The sequence below is a fragment of the Esox lucius genome, chromosome 10, assembly GCF_011004845.1.
Source record: "Esox lucius isolate fEsoLuc1 chromosome 10, fEsoLuc1.pri, whole genome shotgun sequence".
Taxonomy (NCBI): Eukaryota; Metazoa; Chordata; class Actinopteri; order Esociformes; family Esocidae; genus Esox; species Esox lucius.
Genome location: NC_047578.1, coordinates 29,830,681 through 29,849,466, shown reverse-complemented (window position 1 = coordinate 29,849,466; position 18,786 = coordinate 29,830,681). Strand labels below are relative to the sequence as shown.

The following is an 18,786-nucleotide window of genomic DNA, read 5'->3' as shown; positions in this document are numbered from 1 at the left end:
GAGCAGTCAGTTTCTAATTATACAATATTTCCCTGTCTCACACTCATTTCCATCTCCTTTTCTTTTTGCTATGGGAGCTTCCTGTTTGTTTTCATTATGTTAGAATACTATTATGTGTCACTTTGCAGTATCACATACTACTGTTGCATGTGGGAGCTGTCTCAAATATGAATGTGGCTGCAGGTCTGGCAGCAAGCCGCCATCTTCTGGCTGCCTGGTCAGCCATTTTGGCAAAAATTTAACAAGGCTGCTTTCAACTGACTTTCAGCAGTGCTATGAATGTTGATAGACATGATCTTTTTTCTGACTAGGCTTGTTTAATCTTTTTCTAACTCTATGACATCCAAGGGTTTTAAATCTTGCATGTTAAATTTCCTACCTTATTTTATTTTAATAGAAAGAATCAAACTGAGACAAGGTTCTCTCAGTTTTTTTGTTGGACCCTGTGTTACATCCATAAAAACACAGAAAATACACCAACACACATATTTAGAATATCAATCCCATTTTACAATAAAACGATCATTTATAATAGATGTTGGAACTGTAATAATCCCAACCAACTGAAGTGTATGAAAGACAATGGGTTGTATGAAAGTTTTAATCTTCTCCTTTAAAGGTAATATTAACCTTAGCATGAAAAAACAATACAACCAATTGAACAAACTTTTGCACAAGTCGCATCCATAATGGAGAATGTCACATCAGTAACAGTTCATTTTCCTCTCTAAAAGAAATATAAAAATATTTTTGCAATTTGTTTTTGTACGCAGCCAAGCCTTCCTATGAAAGTGGCTATTAATATTTTACCCTAAGAATGTAAACTTTGTGAATGTTCATGTTCTCCCTTTAATTCATGGGGGGTGGGACTTCCGGTGTGACATATGCTCAGGGTGGTACCTCCTGTGTGACCTATGTTAGGGGTTGTAACATTTGGTATAACGTATGCCTGTCCGTGGGAAGAAATATGGTTATGGGGGTGTGTGGTTTGTAATTTATGATTGCTTTGATGTTTAACAATGTGGATCCATTGGTCAGGCTTATTACAAATATCTACTGTATATCCACTTTCCCATTCTACAAATGCCTTTCTCTACTTTGTAGTGTCCATGTAGTGTATTTGAACATACAGCTCCAGAAAAAAATTCCGGAAAGGAAGGTTTTGAGTGAGGAACAGAAGGGCCCACTGCAAATTGAACGCTTCTGTTCCTCACTCAAAACTTTCCTTTTCAACCTTTTTGGAAAGGAAAGAAAATGGTGCAGTGGTCTCTTAATTTTTTCCGGAGCTGTATTTCAATACGTTTTGATGTTGTTAACCTAAGTAGTCGGTGGGGATTTTGGCCGGATTTCACTACTTGGACATTTTGGGTCCTAGATTCATTTCTGTAACAGATACAACCTATTATGATGTATCCTGGTAATCACAACCCCCTTGGCTTCAATAAAAACACATAAAAACAGACTTTTGGGTCACCATTTTAAAAACTCATCTATTGGAAAGGCAAAAATAATATTTTTCGGAAAACATTTCTGCCATTCAGCAAAAATATTTTTTTTTGAAAGCATTATAAAGAATTGTGTCAATGGTATTTCCTCATACTTTCATGCCTTTACTATCAAATTACACTGTATTGGATTGAAAATAATGAAATAATAGAAGGTAAAAAATATAGGCACCCCCAAAAAATTTGGTTCTTTTACCTAGAAATAAAACACAATAAAATGAAAGATAATTATCTTATATCACTTCTTTTGCATGTAACCAGATGGCAGCACTAGATCGCTAGTTACATTTTGACTTATATAATTTATAAACTCAGAAAAATTATTCCCAAAAACTCAAGAACACCCCCATACTATGTTGACTAAATATTTATTTTTATATCATATTTATAATACATACGATGTATTATGGTTCAAAACATCATATATAGTGATGTACACACTTGTAATATTCATAGTAGTGTACAAATGAGCCTTTCTAAGATGCATGGTCAATGTCGTTGCCTGGTGAAAAGTTCCCATAGCAACCCAAACAATACACAGACAACCCAAATTATACACGGACAACCCAAATTATACACGAAACGCTTCACGAAAGTGGCTTCAAATAATATGCCATTGAAATCGGACGATTATGGCGATTCTATTTTTATAAATATTTATGCAAATGAGCACTGTCCGCGGATCCGCGGATGTCGACTGTGTAAGGTTAAAATGGTGTAAGTTCCCCTTTAAATCTTAAAATAAAAAAGTGCTATTACATACAGTTCAGTCATACATACAGTTGTGCTCATAAGTTTGCATACCCTGGCAGAAATTGTGAAATTTTGGCATTGATTTTGAAAATATGACTGGTCATCCAAAGAATCTGTCTTTTATTTAAGGATAGTGATCATATGAAGCCATTTATTATCACATAGTTGTTTGGCTCCTTTTAAAATCATAATGAGAAATCAGAAAGCACCCAAATGGCCCTGAGCAAAAGTTTACATACCTTTGAATGTTTGGCCTTGTTATAGACACACAAGGTGACACACACAGGTGAAAATGGCAATTAAATGTGAATTTCCCACACCTGTGGCTTTTTAAATTGCAATTACCACCTGTGTATAAATAGTCAATGAGTTTGTTAGCTCTCATGTGGATGCACTAAGCAAGCTAGATATTGAGCCATGGGGAGCAGAAAAGAACTGTCAAAAGACCTCAGCAACAAGGTAATGAAACTTGCCAGTCAGTACAGCACCTTTTTTGATTTGATGGTCTGGTGCATTGCTTTGTAATTTTGATAGTTTTTTGCTGAATGCCTAAAATATAAATGATTTAAACTGAACGTTATGTAGATAGTTACACATTATAAAAGTGATGAAAAAGTGACTAGCAAGTTTTTGGGGAGGAAGAGCAGTTAGCCGGATTTGTCGGCTGCATGTGTACCAGAGCACCCGACCGCTGGGCCACACCAATTCCTTTAATCAAAGGAATTGCTTACTCAGTTTAACACAAGGCATGCTCCCTTTACGTGTCCTAACAACAGAGTGAACATGGAGATTGTTTACATCATGCTACATTTTCTGAGACAAATCAAAGAACTTGAGGCGGTAGATTATTTAGTTGTGTAAACTTGCAGATATTGATAGCTAGAGCCCCAAGATAATGCTCTGTTTTCCTATGATTAGTGGACACAATCCTGCGTGGTCCATCTTGAACATGCCAGTGTAAATTCAAACATTGTGGAAATTATTGTGCATACCAAGATAAGTCTCTTTCCTAATGTAAATAAGCCCTAGATGCAAAAAGTTTACCTAATATCTGTGGTGTCAGCTCTCCCTTCCACTGGGTCAGGTGCACCATATGAAGGGAGATGAAGAAATTAAGGCAATTCCATGTGAGAAATTCCCAAGAAACTGAAGGTCTTGTATGGCATTGTGAACTACTCCCTTCACAAAACTGCGCAAACTGGGTCTATCCAGAATAGAATGAGGTGTGGGAGGCCCCGGTGCACAGCTGTGCAAGACGAGAAATACATTATTGTCTAGTTTCAGAAACAGGTACCGCATACAGTTAGATCAGTAAATATTTGGATACTGACACAATTTTCATAATTTTGGCTCTGTATGCTGCCACAATGTATTTGAAATGGAACAACCGAGATGTGCAGAATTCCAGCTTTAATTCAATGGATTGAACAAAAATATAGTATTAAACCTTTAGGAATTGCAACCATTTTCATACACAGTCCCCTTATTTCAGAAGCTCAAATGTAATTGGAAAAATTAACACAATAGATAAAATGTTTATTTTTAATACTTTGTTGAGAATCCTTTGCAGGCAATGACTGATTGAAGTCTGGAATGCATCACCAAACGCTGGTTTTCCTCCTTTGTGATGCTTTGCCAGGCCTTTACTGCAGCTTTCTTCAGTTGTTGTTTGTTCATGGGTCTTTCTGCCTTAAGTTTTGTCTTCAGCAAGTGAAATCCATGCTCGATCGAGTCAAGATCAGGTGATTGACTCGACCATTGCAGAATATTCCATCTCATGGATTGATTTTTGCAGTATGTTTTGTGTCATTGTCCATCAGTAAAGTGAAGTGTCATCCAATCATCTTTGCTGAATTTGGCTGAATCTGAGCAGAAAATATATCCCTATACCCTTCAGAATTCATTCCACTGCTTCTATCTACTGTCACATCATTAATGAACACTAGTGACCCAGTGCCATTGGAAGCCATGCATGCCAATGCCCTCACTGCCTCCACCGTGTTGCAGATGATGTGGTATGCTTCGTATCATGAGCTGTTCCAAGCCTTCTCCATACTTTTTTCTTCCCATCAATCTGGTACATGTTGATCTTAGTTTCATCAGTCCAAAGAATGCTGTTTCAGAATGCTGTTGCAGAGCTCACCATTTTTTTCTCAGAATGTAACAAACTGTTGATTTGACCAATCCTAATGTTCCTGCTATCTTTCTGATGGATTGTTTTGTTTTTGCAGTCTAAGGATGGCCTTTTGCACTTGCATAGAGAGCTCCTCTGACGGCATGTGTATTCACAGCAACAGTTTCCAAATGTGAATGCCACACCTGGAATCAACTCAAGACCTTTTTCTTGCAAAATTAGTGTAGAAATAATGAAGCAATAGCCCACACCTCTCCATGAAACAGCTTTTGGGTCAATTGTCCAATTACTTTTGGTCCCTTGAAAAAGAGGGGGCTACATATTAAGAGAGTTGTAATTCCTAAATTTGGATGTGAATACACTTAAAGTAAAGTGGAGAGGCTGCACTTTAAGCCAATATTAATTTTTTAACTGTAACCTGAATATATTTTTGGTAAACAACCAAAATAACAAAACTTGTGTCAGTGTCCAATTATTTCTAGACCTAACTATAGGTCCTCTAGTGGCAGCTTCATTTAATAGTACCCACAAAACACCAGTCTCTTTTTAAGTGACCTCAAACTTTTGAACAGCAGTGTACATTACGGAAAATTGTAAACATGATACCCCTGAATGAGGTGTTTCCAACCTTTTGACTGGTATCAAAATCATTAGCTTTCAAACTCATAAATCTGTAGTAGGAATGATAGTGAATCCACTAATATCATACAAGGTTAATATATTTACTGGTGTGCATGGCAGGCTCAATCTTGAATGTCATGGAATTTGTGAAAGGCAACTTATCTGTGTTTGAGACTGAAGAGAGCAAAATGCTATCTAACCACATTAAATTATTGTTTTCACCACATTAAGTCATAGAGGCCCACTGACTAAACACAGGCTACTTTCAGTGTTAATAAGCTGCATACAAACTCTTTATATAGGTTAGGTTTTTGGTGCCTTCTGAAATCACTAAAATCAATGGGGTTTCATTAAAAGCAATGTATTTCCATCATTTAATGGAAAATATTTTAGACTGATTCCAAAGGCTTTTGGGTGTCTGCTGGTTTTTCTTGGGCATCTGCCTCGTAGGCAAACAATCTGTCCACCACACTCCTGCTGTTTTCTTTGTCGTTTAGCATGGGTTAAGATGGTTAGGAGGTGCTAAACTCAACAGGATGCTTTTTCTGTGCTTCTTGCAGAAGTGAGGCATTTTGTGATGTCTGCAATTATGCCCCTGTACATTCAATACTATTGAATGCAGATCAGAATTGTATTTTTATTTTCATTTAGTTATTTTCCAAAATGGCCCACCTACCAGCCCATTTCTGACTATGCTTCTAGCAAATTTACATTTACATTTATAATTTATCTGAGAAATTTTCCCCAGTAAGTCTCCAAATGTCAAAATGTTTGGTGTAATGAGTTGGAATAAAGACATGTGTCCTTAAATTAATCTCTGTAAATGTGTTAGAATGCCCAAATAAGCTTGAATTGACTGGTGAAGTAGTTAAGCAGCCTAGTTGTTTATTTTCCAACAGAAGGCCTGTTGTATGTGGCCTACTTGAGAGAGCCAGAGGCTACACCTTTGTGTGGTCTACATTCTCAAGGCCTCTGTCACCCTTTCCATGGCAATCCCTTTTTTTTCTCAAGTGATGTTGGGTTTGATATCAAGCCTGTTGAGTACTTCCAATCCTAAATTGAGTAGTATTTAAGAGACTTTGAAAGTATTGAACATACAATATTATAGTCAACTATATTATAGTCAGTGTACATTTTCCTCTGTTTGTGTGTTTGTGTGAGGGCCATAGTGCTGAGATGAACCTGTTAGATATTCATCTAGACAGAAAATTCCATTTGCTTCATCTAGGAGGCACTTTCTTGCCCCATTCCCTTTTAAATTGGATTCGCAGATAGAAACAGATACTCTGTCTTGGTTTACAGTATTATAGATGGCATTAGTGTTAAGTTTATAATTTTGGATGGGTTAACATGCTTCTCCTCAGTTATAAATGAACAGCTTGTCTCAAATTATACTTGAAATCTGTTGTATATTCAAATAAATATTTATCTGAAAAGTAATATCCGGTTAAGACAATTTAAGTCAATGTCAGTGGTTCCTATAAATTCTACCTCACATTAATTATTTTATTTTAAATGCAAAAGGGATAATCTGTGAATAAAAAAACAACAAAGGTGTCATTTACACTTTATAAACTTTCAGTGCCCCTTTAAATATTACAAAATATACAGTTAGGCCCAGAAATAATTGGACACTGACGCACGGTTTGTTATTTTGGATGTTAACCTAAATATATTAAAGTTACAGTTAAATAATGAATATCGGCTTAAAGTGCAGTTTCACAGCTTTAATTTGAGGGCATTCAAATCCAAATTGGAGGAAGGGTTTAGGAATTACAGCTGTTTAATATGTAGCCCCCTCTTTTTCAAGGGACCAAAAGTAATTGGACAATTCATTCAAAAGCTGTTTCACGGACAGGCTATTCCTTAGTTATTTCTTTATCAACTAAGCAGGTAAAAGTTGAGAGTTGATTGCAGGTGTGGCATTTGCATTTGAAAGCTGTTGCTGTAAACCCATAACGTGCGGTCAAAGGAGCTGTCAATGCAAGTGCAACAGGCCATCCTTAGTTTGCAAAACAAATAAATCCATCAGAAAGATGGCAGGAAGATTAGGAGTGGCCAAATCAAGAGTTTGGTATATTCTGAGAAAATATGCACTGGTGAGCTCTGCAACACAAAAAGGCCTGGACGTCCAATGAAGTGGTGGATGATCATAGGATCCTTTCCCTGGTAAATAAAAACCCCTTCACAACATCCAGCCACATGAAGAACACTCTCCAGGAGATAGGCATATCATTATGCAAGTCTACCATATAGAGAAGACTTCACAAGAGCAAATACAGAGGTTTCACCACAAGGTGCAAACCATTCATAAGCCTCAAAAATAGAAAGGCCAGATTAGACTTGGACAAAAACATCTAAAAAAAACAACCCAGTTCTGGAACCGCATTCTTTGGACAGATTAAACTAAGATCAACGTGTACCAGAATGATGGGAAGAAAAAAGTATGGAGAAGGCTTGAAACGGCTCATTATTCTGAATCACACCACATCATCTGTAAAACACGGTGGAGGCATTGTGATGGCATGCGCATGCATGGCTTCTAATGGCACTGGGTCACTAATGTTTATTGATGGTATGACAGAAGACAGAAGCAGCCGGATTAATTCTGAAGTGTGTAGGGATATATCGTCTGTTCAGATTCAGCCAAATTCAGGGAAGCTGATTGGATGGCGCTTTACTTTATAGATGGAAAATGCAAAAGCATACAGCGAAAGCAATCCAGGAGTTTTTTTAAGGCAAAGAAGTGGAATATTCTGCAATGGCTTAGTCAATCACCTGAACACAACCTGATCGAGCATGCATTTCACTTGCTGAAGAGAACATAAGGCAGAAAGACCCACTAACAAACAACTGAAGACAGCTGCAGTCCTGGAAAAGCATCTGAAAGTCAGCACTTCAATTTCATCTCTGTTGTTTAATTTCAAATCCATTGTTGTTGCGTACAGAGCCAATATTATCAAAATTGTGTCCGTGTCCAAATATTTCCGGACTTAACTGTATGTAAAGTGGCTTTGTAAATTTGTTTGATTACTGTCAGATGCATTTGTATCCTTGGTTCAATATTCTAAATACATTAAAAGCTGCTAGAGAAGGCACAATGTTTGTCTTGCACATAACATTATACGTTTATAATGCCTAAGTCTCATATACAGGACATTTTTTGAAAAGGCTTCAGTGTATAAATGATTTCAATTTGAGTAATTGAGTAAACAGGGTTAGGGTGTTTTCCCCTGTGCTTTTGGAATGTGAATTATTTTTCCCTCATACTTTTTCAGGTTGCCTCCTAAATACTAACCTTTTCCATAGGGTCAACATTTGCCCAACATTTAAACAATAGGCTGCCATTTGGAATTGAACACTAAGGACTTTTTACTGGTTAGGTGTTTTGTTGTGTTCTGTCACATGATATGGTTCTTAGCCACACCAGTGAGCTGCTGAGGGCAGTTTGAGTTAACATGTCCAACATGCTACTGGTTGGGTATGCCACACTACACTGATGGTTTGGCTCACTCCATTGTATAGACGTGATTGGTGGAAGAGTAGTGGATAAGCAATTTAGGAGGCAGAGGAAGCCACAATTCTTCCATCTTACTCTGAGAAAAGAACTAAACATTCCCCTTGCAAAATATTTTTAGCTCTGCAATTAGCAGTACTATTGTATGGAAGACCAAACCTACCAAAATTAGAAATGAATTAAAAAAACATATTTCTGTGTATATTTATTTCTGTATTTATTTATTTCTGTGTTATTTTATTTCTGCGTGTATTTATTTCTGTATTTCCTTGTCCTTAAGTTAATGAGGGGATAGGACTAAGTCAGATGTAGCAATCAAGCCCAGAACAGCAGATAGAATCTGACTGTGCTATTTTACAGTAGATCCTTGGCGGATCCCCATGTCGCCAATCACTATTCCTCGCACATGCATCGTTTAAGCATAGGTGACATGATTAAGGTATTGAAAAACCAATAGGAGTTTTCGGAAAAACACTATCATTTTCGCGAAGTGAATATGAGAACGCCGCATCTTTGCGGGTCTGTCCCAGGAGTCCTTGCATTGAAATTGGTTCATTTCAGTGCCAGTGTATAGGACCAGACTCATAATTTAAGCAATTGTATTCTACCAAACTCTTTTCGGTTTGGACCTATGCACTGGTGTTGAAATCAAGACGTTGTCCCCATCAGATCCCTGCAATGATCTGTATTGTAAGACAAAAGTTCGCTACTGCTCACGTGGGCTTCCTCGCTACTATGGGTAAATGCTGTACAGTAGGCTACTCTTGAGTCTGCGTGGTATTATAGTCAGCAGTTAATAATCCAATTATTTTTACCTTTTAATCGGGATGTAGGGATTATGGCGCGTCCCCATGTTGCCAATCACTAATCCTTGTTTAAGCAGAGGCTTAAACAAGGAATGAGCATTGCTGACATTAAGGCATCAAAAAACGAGTTTTCGGGAACATTTTCACGAAGTGAACAGGCTACGAGAACAGCACGTCTATACGGGTGTGTCCCAGGAGTCCTTGCATTGAAATGAACCATTTCAGTGCCAGTGCATAGGACGACCAGACTCGTGAACGATCATATTTTCCCCAAACTCCACTGTGTTTGGACCTATGCACTGGCATTGAAATCAACACGTTATCCCCTGTGAGAGCGCCATTTTTGTAGCCTATATTGACTTTCCAAAAACCCCTCTCAGTTTGCCCTTGAAAACATAATACATTTTCATTCAGCTTAGCTTGTCTCAGGCTGAGATGACATTGACACCACAGGTACATCAGCTGACGAAAGTTACCTCCCAAGTCTATTCAATACGTAGAAATGTGGGGGCCTCTGAAAGGCCTAATGACGTTATTTAGTGATGATATAAAAGTTGCCTGAACGTGCAAATAATTACGTTCCCTATTGGTACTGTAAGTAACGCTATTAGGATTACTTAAAATGATGTTGCCAATTACGTTCCTCGGCGTGACCTCAACGGTTTTGTAGTCTCCACAAAGTCGCGGTCACGTACTTGTGAAACGTTGTCGGTATGTACCTGTGGTGTCAGTTGACGAAAGTTATGTCCCAAGTCTATTCAGGACGCAGAAATGTGGGGGCCTCTGAAAGGCCTAATGACGTTATTTAGTAAGGTTATAATAGTTGCCTGAACATACACACTATTACATCCCCAATTGGTACTGTAAGTAACGTTATGAGGATGACCCAAAATAACGTTTTCATGAAGTACAAGAAACATAACTGAGACATTTGTAACATTTCTTTACGGTTTTACAAAGGTACAGAATGTCACAGCCTGTTCAGGATTAGAAAAGTAACTGGTACTTCTGGTGCAAAACAACACAAGTGATCCTCTCAATGGAAAGACAATTAAACTGAAAAACATTTTTAATACAAAAAGATATATCAACATATATATACAACAAATCAAAACTGTAGACCTAAAACAAATCTTCGAAATAAGCAGAGAAAAATGCTAAATGCTTAACATACTAAAAGGTAGTACTGTGATGATGGAAATTCTATTCCTTATCTTCGGAGTATACAAAATATTTTTAACTAATCATGTTATAACAAATTGTATGAAATTGTATGAGAAAGGATGTTAAACTATTGCTACTGATTTGGACTCTGCATGTATGGTTTGGTATACAATGTGTTGGAACCTCCCCTGACCTCAGTGAATAAAGACTTGAATCATTGAACTTGTTGGTACTGCTTGAGCAATTTATTTAAACAACACTAAAGTTGGTAAGAAGTCTTATTTATTCAGGTGCTGGTTCTTCATCTGTGCCCTCCTCAACATCTTGCTCCATCTGCTCCTGGAAACCAGAAAAAACACTGCAGTACTTAGTATGAAAGACCTGTTCCCCAACAATACTTCTTCATTTAGCGTCTTGGTGATAGCCTCCAGCAAGTAAATCACATGCTTTTGTGTCAACCTACTTTTAAGCATGAGAAATGCAATTCTTAAAAAAGACAATAATATAGGTTTCTGACCACTGCTTTAGAAAATACCTTTTGGTACAAGCACACAGTGAGCCATTAAAAAATAATTATTGTAATTTTCAGTCATACCTTTCTCTTACTCTTCAGCCGAGCAGGTGCATGCTTGAGGGTTTCTGCAATCTTTTCATCTACCTCTAGGTAGGTGGGCTTTGGGTAAGCTTTCAGGGCAGCACCTATATTTTTCAATTTTTCTTATTTAAAAAGCCATGAATTGACCAACTTCCATTCAATGTTACATAGTTATATGGAAATTATGGATGCAATGGTACAGTGGGCCCACGGTTCGGTGTGTATCGCGGTTTGTGGGTTATGGTTTATCTAGGTCTGAATGACACGTTAGAAGTGGAAACACTTCTAACATGTAGACAACAGTGGCAAAGCAACGCTTGCAGACTACTCAAACATTTTAAATAGTAAAAAAATTAAGATTATACTGCCTTGAAAGTTATATGGAGTGAATTGAATCTTAGTTTGGGTGGGGGTCCCGGGACAAGAAAAGGTTGAAAACCCCTAGACTAGGCAACTATTTTGAGGCTACACATCTCTAGGTTGAGGTTCCCTCCCTCTAGGAACGCCTCTATACCTTTGGCAGTGTGTTGTTGATATTCCCAAAAAACTATCCACAAAATATAATTTCAATTATTAAATTATACATCTGTACATATGCGCATTTACTTACGTGCGACAGCATTCTACATCCTGCCCTTCAAGGAGTAGCCTGCCCACCGCTCCTCCATTCCAATTTTCTTCAATATTCTCCTGAATAAAATAAATTCATAAACCACTGAAAAATATAATTCCATCACATTCTTCTATCACATAACTGTCAACTGGTAAAACGTGCCATTCAAAATTAAAATACTTTGCACTCAAATCCTATGAAATACCAAAATTGGCTAACTGCGAATAGTGTACTGTACCTCTAGTGTAGCTAGCTACAGTCTAGATTATGGGTTTCCCCCTTCGCTCGTAAATACAGATTATTTTTACCTGAGAGCTTGCGTTTACTGTAAAGAATTTCAGGTTAAACCACATTTGTTTCTTGCCTGAACAAATAATTAGACACGTAAATAATGAATACAAATTACCTGACTGTGTAACACGGCTAGTGTGACAACGGCGCCCTCTGCTGCTTCACCTCCCCCTGCAGCAGACAGGCTCCAGCGTTCGACGTCACCGGCCTTCTGACACCACCGTCCATCTCATCATGCATTTCACCTGTGTCTCGTTTAGCGCACCTGGTTCTCATCATCATCATCATCATTCCCCCCAGTATATATGTTCCCTCTGCTCCCCCTGTCTTTGTGTGTTATTGTCTCTGTACCTTTCAAAAGAGCTGTGTTACGCTTCGTAGCAACATATTATTTCCACGCAATAGTATTAAAAGATACTACCCATCACGCCGTTCTCCTGTTCCTCCTTATTCCGCAACCCGAAGACGTGACAGAATAACACACCCAAAATACTTTAAGGAAATGGAGCCACAAGGAGCCACAGGTGAGGCCGGTGTTGCGGAGGCAGTCAAAGTACACTCTACGATGCTGGCCAGCCTAGGCGCCGCTATGGACAATGTCTTAAAAGCGTTACAGCGCCTAGAGCTGAGCCAGCAGAACCCCGCAGCACCGGCCGTCTCTCCGCCTCCCCAAGCTGCGCCGCCCAACATGGGGCCGATGCACCTTCCACTACCCAGGGACTACGACGGGGCGGCGGACCGCTGCCAGGGTTTCCTGGACATCGCGCTCCAGGCGATGCATCCTGCGCCGACCGAGGCCCAGAAGATCACCTCACTCGTCTCCTGCCTGTCCGGAAAAGCCCTGGAGTGGGCCACCGCCGTCTGGAACACCGGGCAGCCCACCCAGGGCAGCTACGCCGATTTCACCCGCTGCTTCCGAGCCGTGTTTGACCATCCACACGAAGGAAGAGAGGCGGGTGAACGGCTGTTCCACCAACGGCAGGGGACGAGATCGGCGCAGGAGTTCGCACTGGAGTTCCGGACCCTGGCAGCGGGCTCGGGGTGGAACGAGCGGGCTCTTATCGACCACTATCGCTGTAGCCTTCGCGAGAACGTCCGGAGGGAACTAGCTTGTCGAGACGTGTCCCTCTCCCTCGACCAGCTGGTAGACATGTCCATCCGTCTCGACAACCTGCTGGCTGCCCGAGGACGTCCCGGAAGAGGCCTGCCCGTTCCACCCTGCCAACCAGACACCGCCGTCCCCATGGAACTGGGGGCGGCTGCGCTGCCAGGCAGACATCGGGGAGGACAGGTGCGGAGTGCCTCCAAGAGGAAACGAGGCCGTACAACCACACCACACCGCACCTCCCTCCCCGAGTCGAGAGGCGACAGGCATGGCACTTCCGCGTCACCCCAGGTAGTACATGCCCATTCACCACTTACCTCTTCCCTTTCTATGTGCACTGTCCCAGTTACGTTCCCCGGTTTTCCGTTGGTTTCCCAGTGTAAGGCACTGGTAGACTCAGGCGCAGCTGGGAATTTCATGGATAGGTCCTTTGCTCTGCGTTCACACATACCACTTCAGGTCCTCACTATCCCCCTGCCCGTGAGAGCTTTGGACAGCCGGCCACTAGGGTCGGGTTTGGTCACTAGATGCACTGTTCCCCTCCTTATGGTTACCGGCGACCGTCACAGTGAAACCCTTTCATTCCATATCATCGACTCACCCACGTTCCCAGTCGTTTTGGGTTTCCCTTGGTTGTCCCTACATGACCCCGTCATCTCCTGGTCTAGTCAGAGTCTTTCGGGGTGGTCGCGGAAGTGTCAAGGTAGGTGTTTGGGTGTTTCCGTTGGCTCGACCTTGGTGGAAAGTCCAGACAGTGCTCCCGCCGTGCCAATTCCCCCCGAATACAGGGACTTGGCTGCGGTTTTTTCCAAGGCTAAGGCCACTGTGTTGCCGCCACACCGGCCGTGGGATTGTGCGATAGACCTCATTGACGGAGCCGCACTCCCAAAGGGTCACGTGTATCCACTGTCCCGCACCGAAACGGAGGCTATGGCCTGCCATCCCAGAGGCACTGTCCCCGACCGCCATGCGATGTTGCACAGGCGTGTCAACCAAGACAGCCCCACAACATCCAAAGACTTGAGGTACTCAGGGCGGATCTCATCCACCCTCGGTGCCTTGCCACCGAGGAGTTTCTTGACTACCTCTGTGACTTCAGCCCGGGTGATGGACGAGTCCACCTCTGAGCCCTCATCCTCTGCTTCCTCAATGGAAGACGTGACAGCGTACTTACAGTAGTCTGTCCAGCTTCCTCCCCCGCCATCGGATCCAACTCACCACCAGGTGGTGATCAGTTGACAGATCCGCCCCTCTCTTCACCCGAGTGTCCAAGACATACGGCCGCAAGTCAGATGAAACGACAACAAAGTCGACATGGTGCCACTCAGATCAGGGGGGCCGTTCCTCCCAATCACGCCGTCCAGGTGTCACTGTCGTTGCCCACGTGGGCGTTGAAGTCCCCCAGTAGAACGATAGAGTCCCCAGTCGGAGCACTTTCCAGCACCCCTCCCAGAGACTCCAAGAAGGTTGGGTACTCTGCACTGCCGTTCGGCCCGTAGGCACAAACAACAGTGAGAGACCTATCCCCGACCCGTAGGCGCAGGGAAACGACCCTATCGTTCACCGGGGTAAACTCCAGCACATGGCAGCAGAGCTGGGGAGCTATAAGCAAACCCCCACCAGCCCACCGCCTCTCACCATGGGCAACTCCAGAGTGGTGAAGAGTCCATTCTCTTTTAAGGAGTGTGGTTCCAGAGCCCAAGATGTGCGTAGAGGTGATCCTGACTACCTCTAGTTGGAACCTCTCAAACTCACGCACAATCTCAGGCTCCTTCCCCGCTAGCGAGGTGACGTTCCACGTCTCTAGAGCTAGTTTCCGTGTCCAGGGATCGGGTTGTCTAGGCCCCCGCCTTAGACTGCCGCCCGATCCTCTCCGCACCGGCCCCTTATGGTCCCTCCTGTGGGTGGTGAGCCCACGGGAAAGCGGTCCCATGTTGCTCCTTCGGGCTGAGCCCGGCCGGGCCCCATGGGGAAAGCGTCATTAAGGGGGTTTTGAACCGCTCTTAGTCTGACCCGTTGCCTAGGACCTGTTTGCCTTGGGAGACCCTACCAGGGGCATATAGCTCCAGACAACATAGCTCCTAGGGTCACTTGGGTACTCAAACCCCTCCACCACGTTAAGGTGGCAGTTCAAGTCACGCCTCTTAACTTTGTCATTGGTTACATGTCATTGTTCTTCACGTTAGATAAAAATTGTTAGAACTATACAGGCTGCAATGATTGAAATTATGGATAAAACGTAACTATTTAGTTCTGATTGTTGACATTTGACAACCAAACATATTGATACTTCCTGTCTGGTAGAAACGCCATTCTCGTACATTTTCGCGGCTCAGTCGTGACTTCACATCATATAATTAATCTGCTTACATACGATAAACTCATCTGCTTACATATAAACGCTTGCTTTTTTCACTATATCGCCATTAATCAGTTCAAAATGTAACAAACACAAGACCATAATACAGCAATCAAAAATCAGATTTGATGAGTTCTTCATTGCGAGAATGCAGCACATCTTCACCCAGAAGTGACAGCATACGCCCATACTAACACAGAAGTTAATCGCAAATACTACAGTATTCTTTTTTTTTAACCGATGTTGCCTATTATTTAACATTTCTACCAATGTGTGGAAAACAATCTAGCGTTGATCCCCGTTGTACAATTTCAAAAGATGCCTTTACGAATGTTTTAATTACCTGAAATAACATATCCTTACCTGTCAACGATTCGCCGTTGTTCATGTAAATTTATACGCTACCTTGCGGGTAACTTTGTAACGTTTGGCCCTATAATGCAACTTTGAAGTTAATGCTGACTTAAAATAACCATTTTTTTTTACAAAGCTCACCATTGCTCATACATACACATGTACCAAAATCCATGTTTTTATTTCTAAAAATATTTTAAAATCCAAACCGCGACACAATCCACCTATGCGTAATGTGTAGTTGGCCCGGCCCTTGGCTGTCCTTTCAAATTAATAGCATTGCTCATGCGATGTTTGTTTACTGTAGTGCTGTGTTGGACTACAAACCGTGAAACATGGGATGATTTTCAGCCAGCATTTACTACAGTTTGTAATAGTGGTTATTAAGGGGCCGATACTACAGGGCACATCTGATCTTAAGGCCCATCTCTTGTTAAAATGAAAATTGGGCTGAAACTATCCAAATCATAAGTCCCTAACCCCTTCTTTATATCTTACGCAAAAAGCATGTCTCCCACGTGTAACTCTATGCTTGTGGAAAAACACCATGTTACACGTACATTGTAGCATTTGTTGAACACCAAACATCTTACCGCTGAGACAACACTTATTTATTGCCTGGGAATTCAACATTCCGGAACCCTAAGGCCCATTTGTTAATCATCAAACATAACCCACCTGTTATAACACTAGTCTGTTTTGCTCATCAGGCATTGTAAAACATCAAACACGGACACTTCAATGTAATCATAAATTACAAAGTCACCAGATATGCATACGTCACTACTGAAGTCCCACCCGTACACATGTGATACAGGAAGTCATACCCTAACATACGTCACAACGGAAGTCCCACCCTACAAACTGGATGTCCCGCCCTCCATAAATCAACATTCTGACACATTATACCCTACACTTACTACTTATATGCAATAGAATGTAAAAATATACAATCAACATATTTATGTCACTAACGATATAAATATATGAACGTTTAATCGCTGGATGAGCGCAAGCAACATAGCCAAGTAGCCTACAGCAGAAGGAAGGCGAGAGAGGCAGGTAAATGATGGACGGTCAAGGCAGATATGGAAGAAAGAACAACGCAACAAGGCTGTAATATACAGGTCTACAGCTCTGATGCGTTTTTAATGCAAGTCAAATAAACAAGAACATAGTATAACATCAAAAATAGACAACAATAATATTGACTGTGTTTAATTTAAAATCTTGAGTGATTTCATATTTTTATATGATTCCTAGATCTTCTAATAAACATAGTTTTGATGCTCAATGGCAAAATGTTTTCGGGTGACTCCGACATAATGATGAGGGAATGATATGCTCTGTATGCTAGAAGCATTGTGGAGCCAATGTGGTTGGGGTCTTAGGAAAATGGCCTAGCAGAAACTATAGGCTGGATGCACTTAAATCCAATAAAATGTCTACTAGTCCTGGACAGGAAGAGGAGAGCAAAAAAAGTAAGTTAGTGTAAAATCCTACATCCTAAAGTATACTATATCACAGAGGAGTGTCCGGTGGAGCGCAGGGTAGCGGGGGTTGGTGTACCACTTTTGACAAATTTTCAGCCAGGAAAAACCCTGCAAGCAAAAAAAAGCCAGCAAACAGTTATAGGTTAATTGGTCTTTGATTCATTAAATGTATGTTTCTTCAACCATAGTAACTTCTTACACCTAAATCATCATTTTATCCTCCATCTAAACATGTGAAACCACATACAGGCCTTGTACCCACATGGCCTGTAAACTTTACATTCTCTGCAGGCAGATAAATGACTCAGCAAGAAATATGAGTCCAAGTAGTGAACACACAGCTTTTCTTGCTCTCTTTCATTTGGAATGGGGGCAAAACCTTGGCTCCTACTTGATGGAGCCCAGATGAGAACACGTGGCAGTTGCCACCTTAAATCTGTCCTCTAGTCCCTTTTTCAAAGATATTAAAGATATTCAATGGAGATTGGTGAATGGAGACATGAGTGGTTCTATCAGCATGTGACAGTGGAATTTATTTTCTTTTATGTGCTATTGTCAATAGGGACTTTTTGTATTTCAATGTGCACCTATGGAGGTTGATGATGGTAGATCGTTCATGGAAGGTCTGATTTAAATGGCCAAGGTAGGACATTTTAACTACAGTACAGTATAGTACTGTAGTTAAAATGGCCAAGAGGTGTCAACATTAGGTTTTTGCTGATACTTTTGGGAGCTTACTTATCAAAACCCAACAGTAGTGACATTCAATCCAAATATCATTTCAAATATGGTTCACATTTAATTGCATTCCAATCCACTTTTGTGAAAGTTAAGACTTATGGTCAATACACTGTTTGGTAAAATTAATTTTCTATATTGTAACTGTAAATCATTCTTGGAAATCTGCACATTTTAGAGTGGCATTTTATTGTGGCCAGCCTAAGGCACACTTGTGCAATAATCATGCTGTCTAATCAGCATCTTGATATGCCACACCTGTGAGGTGGATGGATTATCTCGGCAAAGGAGAAGTGCTCACTAACACAGATTTAGACAGATTTGTGAATGATATTTTAGAGAAATAGGCGTTTTGTGTACATAGAGAAAGTCTTAGATCTTTGGGTTCAGCTCATGATAAATGAGAGCAAAAACAAAAAAGTGTTGCGTTCATAATTCTGTTCAGTGTTTGCTGACGACCCAGTAGATGAACTGCTGTGGCTGGATGGTGATGCTGCGGAGGAGAATGTGTAAGCTAATGGGGCCGATTCGTATGCTAATGAAAGGCTCAAAGGCTTGACTATTCTACTTTTAATTGCATTAAAATAGGAAATACCCTACATAATAATAATAAATTGTATTAATTAGGCTTTTTTCTTGGACTCAAAGTAACTTTACAGGGCAGGTAGATTATAAAAACAAAACAAACAAGATTCAGACACAGATGAGAAGGGAGGGGGGTGTGGGGCTACAGATAGG

The 18,786-nt window shown here is 41.0% G+C and overlaps 1 protein-coding gene and 1 long non-coding RNA gene across 3 annotated transcripts in view; one reads left to right on the top strand and one right to left on the bottom strand.

The window, feature by feature from the left end:
- pleca (plectin a) overlaps positions 1-18,786 on the top strand; it is a 191,495-nt gene that overhangs the window by 26,808 nt on the left and 145,901 nt on the right. The window lies entirely within an intron of this gene.
- Positions 10,521-12,211, bottom strand: LOC105030916. 2 transcript variants are annotated; one of them, XR_002198060.2, is made up of 4 exons: positions 12,115-12,211; positions 11,706-11,785; positions 11,096-11,199; positions 10,521-10,839 (listed from the first exon to the last, which is right to left on the bottom strand). It is a non-coding gene; the product is annotated as an uncharacterized LOC105030916 (long non-coding RNA). The 2 variants fall into 2 exon arrangements; XR_829655.3 differs by having other exon boundaries at positions 11,706-12,211.